This window comes from Populus euphratica, unplaced genomic scaffold (assembly GCF_000495115.2).
Source record: "Populus euphratica unplaced genomic scaffold, PopEup_1.0 scaffold1706.1, whole genome shotgun sequence".
In the NCBI taxonomy this organism is placed as follows: Eukaryota; Viridiplantae; Streptophyta; class Magnoliopsida; order Malpighiales; family Salicaceae; genus Populus; species Populus euphratica.
The window spans coordinates 33,720-39,737 of NW_011501533.1; positions in this window are offsets into that span (position 1 = coordinate 33,720).

A 6,018-nucleotide genomic window follows, 5' to 3' on the forward strand; every position below is an offset into this window, starting at 1 on the left:
AACATGAAAGTTGTAGGAAATTGTCTCAGCTTTTCAAGAAAAAAAAAAGGTCATTTGAACTTTTAAAACTTCGGATATAGGCCAAAAACTGAAGTGTTCAAGCTACAAAACAGATTCAGACTTTTTCATTGTAGCTACAATTTGAACTTGAAAATGGCCTTATTAAATCTTGGACTCTATATGAAAGTTGTAGGCCTATGTCTTACCTTTCCATCCATATAAAGTAGACCTAAATCTGAGATTTACAGTTCTAGATATGACCCAATTACCGAATTATATTCTGGTTTGGACTGCATCGGCATCTCTTTTCTAAGTTTGGTCATCTCTTTGTCTTTTCAATTTCAGTTCTTAAACTCATCAATCAATCCTTTTATTTATGTGATAGGCCTCCATTTAAAATGAATATTTACCATAAATTAAAGGTATCTTATACTATTAGATATGTTAGTATAAAGCATGCTTTAGTTAAGGAGTTATTGATACTTCAAGTGGAAAATAATAATATAAAATCTTGATAAAAATGCACTTTTAAATACTAATCACCTACCTATATCTTCAATGACTACCACCAATGGTAAGTACATGCATACCCTATCCAATGGTAATAACTCATTTTAGAGGTTGTCACACTAGAATGCATAGCATGACATTATCGGGATCGAGGAGTCACTACATAGTTGTTTGGTTCAAGGTAACTAAGAGATCCATGTGACTGGTCTTCTATGAAATTCTACAATAAGGGATTATTGTGGCTAGGAAAGATGTTAGCACCCGTTGCGTATCTTACATAAGGTAGGTTGCATTATATAGTCTAGATGTGGCTTAAATATATTGATAGGTTCCTAACTGATGGTCCCTCTATGGCTTAAAACAAAGATTTATACTCATGAATGAAAATCCATATAGGTATCTTAATAAGGTTTACTTGTTTTGAAAGGCGAAAAGATTTCCCACAACTCATATATCATGGTGAAAAATATTCTAAATTAAAATTGGTAAATATCCATAATAATTATTAGAATTTTTTAGTCAACTCTTGGTATTGAAATATCAGTCTACTTGTAGGTCTGGTATTTATATTAGAATATTGACCATTAATTCTCAGAAGAAAATTTAGGGTTTTTGAAATATTAGTCAAGTTCTTATAGATTCAATAAACTGATTATTAAATCCAAAAAATACATGTAAAGATATGTTTTTCAATTTTTTTGTATATAAAAAGATGTTAAAACATACCATGTATTTTTGTAAACCAAAATATGATTTTTATTTTTTGAGAGACTAGGTCATATGCACACCAAATAAAATATATTTTTGTATTTTTTTCAATGAGAAAAGTTTTTAGAAATTTGTGAGACTTCGACAAAAAATTTTTTAATATTAAGTTAGCATCTTATTGTATAAGTCTACAGTCTCGATATTAAATACAATTACTGAAAAATAATAATTTAATATTAAGTTAGCATCTCATTGTATAAGTCTATAGTCTCGATATTAAATACAATTACTGAAAAAACATGTTTAGAACTTATAAATAATTTTAAATTAGTCCTTGAAAGTTTTTAGAATCTGTTTGGAATTTATTTGGGGTCTGTTTGACAAAAACTCATTTTTATAAGATAGAACTTTTTGAAATTTTAACAAAAAGTAGGTATTTTAATACCAGATTGGTATCTTATAATATAAATGTACAACCTCGATATTAAATACAATTACTAAAAAAACATGTGAAGGACCCATAAATAATTTTAAATTTGTCCTTGAAATTTTTTAGAATCTTTTTGGAATTTATTTAAGGTCTATTTGGCAAAAAAATCATTTTTATTCAAAATAAAACTGTCAAAATAGGCTTAAGGGTGTATTTTTCAAATAAGTCATTAAGCCTAAATTTCTTTTATTAAAACAAAAAAAAAAACACCTTAGCCATTGACACAACTCGGTTAACCTAAAAATTCTTGTTTGACCATAAAATGAACAAAAAATCCTAGTTTGACCTAAAAAACAACTCAAAACAAAACCAAAGTAAAGAGAAATAAATTAAACACCAAAAATTAGAAAAACATCTTCAGAAAAATGGATCAAACACATAAAAAAAAAAAGAACACGAAGAACATTTATAACAACTCAGCCACATGAGTCTCAAATTAGACCAAAAATAGATAAACCAATGACACAAACATGTTTGGAATCAAGTTGGAATCAATAATCTAGCATCCATTCACTTTGATTATCTCTCAAAGATCACGATTTTATCAAAATGAGTTTCAGTTCAAAACTAGAACCCCGAGATTAAAACAAAAAAATATGTTATTGATGCAAAAAAAACTATACATTATTAACTAATTAATTATAAAAAATGGTTTTGTATAAAGAAATTGACCAAAATTAATCCAAATCCAGAGGCTAAGATAATATATTTCCCAAAAACACAAAAAAATTGCATATAAACCTAGGAAAAACCCAATCATTGCCCAGGATTGCCAAGCCTTAGAAATGGGCATTTTAGACCTCCAAACATATTGTTTTTAATTCTCATGACCTATATTTTTAATATCACGCATAATTGAATCAAAAGAACTAATGAAAAAAAATCAAATCATTATAAACAAACATTAAATTCAAACTTAATAAATGTAGCCCAAATGATAGTGAATAAAAATATTAAATTTTAACTCAAAATTTACTCTTTAAACACTTGAAACTCAAACCATGCTAAGGAACCAATAACATATATTAACAAAACAAATTATGCATCAAACATCTACTATCATCTTTTGACAGAATCCAAAACTATCTTATTTTCTTAAAATTAGTCAAAAAAATATTGTTTTGACACTTAGTAACATTAATAACAACTCCAAACAAGATTTAAATAATTAAAATAAATTTTTTATTAATCAAAATAAAACTAAAAAAATATCATAATACTAAAAACAAGTTCAAAAAAGCATCAAAAGAGGTTTAAACATTAAGAAAGCACAAATGAGCAAGCCATATGGACTCTACCCTTTAGTTTTTACATCATTATACCTTTTTCAATCTTGCTGACTATAGGCTGCTATTTTTTCGTCTCTTTTCCTTCTTTCCCTTTCATCTATTTTTTTTCAAAGGTTTTTAGATGTGTTATGTTAGACTCTTGAACCTTCACAATAGGTTTTATTAACAAAGTATTTCCCCATGTTTTCCCGTTTTTTCCCTTTACTTTTTTTCAAGTTTGATTTCTAGGGGTATTTATAGGTTTTCTAGGTTTTTTCGATGGATTTCCTTAAAGATGATCAAAGCTTAGCCCTTGCATCAAAGTGAGAGTGTTCTGAACAAAAGCTAATAGTTGAAAGCTCTTATATTATGCTGGTTTTGCAATGGTTCTTCTGGTTTTAAGGGTAGTTAATGGTTTTGAGATGGAGGTTTTAAAGTCATTGATAAAAACCCTTTGAGAAGCTTTAAAAGTCATTGATAAGAACATTTGAGAAGCTTTAAACGTGAATACACAAAACAATAAGTGTTTTAAGGAGCTACATATCTTTCTTTTGGACTTAACCTTACTCAATTTTAGAGTTTTGTAGCTTCACATTCATTCATCCAAAGGTGTCAACTTGATCAGTTTAGAATTTAAAAATGCAAAGAAAGCTTATTGGGGATAAAATGTTAGAGACTTATGTGGATGAATTAGGACGTAAACGTCTAATTTCATCATCATGGGTTATAGAAGGTATGTTTTTCAATTGAATAGTGATGATTACATTCCCTAAGATAGTCAGAAAGGACACATTCATTCATTTGAAGATGACTACTCAACCACTAAAACTGCCAACAAAGATTATGAATAAAGGGTGAATGACATGTCGTTTAGATTAAACCCTAGAAATTAGGGTTTTAAGTTTAGGTTTTGGCAAAGGTCGATTTAGTTCTTGCTCTTTCAATTCCTTTTAATTGCACCTATAATCATCTTCTAACTTTTAATTGCATGCAATTATACCTTTGTCAAATTCAAATTGCAACCTTAAAGTTTAGCATCTTTTACAAATGATTCTTTGGTATGTAATTTGTTCAATTTTATCCTTAATTAACCACTAAGATTTTAATTTGGCTCATGGTTTCGCCAATTTCTACCCCTGAAATTGTGCGCCACTTCTAGGTTAGTCTTTGGTCATAAAAATCTATAACTAAGTTCTTAATTAACATTCAAACTTTGATTTTTTAACAATTAAGTTCCTGATATGACCAATTAAATTTTCTAAAGTCTAATTTTAGTCCCTGAACTTTAATATCTTCCAATTAACAACCAAATTGACTCTAAATAGTGATTTCATTTGCAATTAAGTCGTTAATAAAATTAATTATACCATTTAAAATTTTTGTTGCATCTATAACCCTTAAATTTTTATTTTTTTATTCCAAATAAAAAATATTTTCACTAATAGAACCTTTTGTCATCTAGAATTGAGTTGATAATTTTATAATCTTATACATTTTAGTTCTCTAATTTTTCTACTTGTCATTTTGATCCTCTACCACCAACATTGGGCAATCTTCTAGGGTTTTTTCATGTATGAATATTTTTTTATATATGGTAAAAAAATAGATAACAATAGATGCTCATTCTTTATAATGCTTACAAAACAAAATTTCATCAAGATTTTACATAATGAGCTCATAAAGAAAAAGTGTCTTTCTGACATGTTAGGCCATCCACCCATTCAAAGACTTTGTTTATATATATATATATATATATATAAACTTATTATCATAGGTGATTTGTTCTTATTAAAATCTAAAAAAATGATATATTATTTTGTAAATTAAAGAATTTTAGAAAACATGCATGTTTTTTTGAAATTGGTCTATTTTTAGGGGAGAACTCCCCATTTTAAAATTCAAAAGTTTTGGTCTATTTTCACGAACAACGTTCATTTTTAAATTCCAAAACAAATTTCAGCGAGCATTTATACTTCTTTAAAATTAATCTATTTTAACAATTGACTTGTCCATTTTAAAATTCAAAAGTTTAAATCTATTTTCATGGGCATCTTACCATTTTTAAATTTCAAAAAGAATTTCAGTAAGCCTCCATATTTCCCTAAAATTGGTCTATTTTCATAGGCGACCTACTCTTTTTAAATTTCAAATATTAAAATCTACACCAAATCCTTTCAAAAAACATTTATGAATGGTTAACACCTAAAGATAGACAAATGATGGAATTGATGTGCAATAAAACTTTTAAAGATAAAGACCTTAATGAAGCAATAGAATACCTAGACTTACTAGCTGAAAATGCTTAAAATTAAGACACTAATGCACTTATGAGGTACTAGGTAAAACTAACCTCATATATCTAGTGGAAGAATGTATAACCTTAAAAAAAATCATGACCTCCAAGCTAAGTTTGCATCTTTAGCTAGAAAAGTAAAGACACTAAAATTAAAAAAGTGTGGTGAATTAAAATCTGTTCAAGATATTATGTGTCAAATCTGTGAAACCAATGAACACTCAACTAATATTGTCCAGATTTGACTTCTTTCAAGGAATGCCTCCATGAACAAGCTTATGTTTTAAACAGTTTACAAAGGCTCAATCATAACTTATACTCATAAACATATAACCCTGGTTGGAGAAATCAACCAAATTTCAGTTGGAAGAGTGATACACAAACTTCACAGCCATCGTTTCAAGCATACCATAATTTCTAAAATTCTCATAGATATGTACCTCCTTATGTTCCACCTCTAAAAAGAAATCTTGAAGAAACTTTATATGCATTTATTGAAAAATAAGAGACAATCAACACTCAACTTGCTTAAAGGATGATAAATTTTAAAGATACTCTTACAAAATTAACATCAGCTGTTAGTTTTAAAGAAAAAAGTAAGTTTCTATATTAACTATACAAACTCCCAAAGAGGCAATACAATGTAAATGCAAGTAGTTCCGGACGCTAACACATGGATCAAGATTAATCAGTCATCACTCTTCATAGTAGTAAGGTTATTGAAAAACCCACTCTTGAACCTTTTGAGA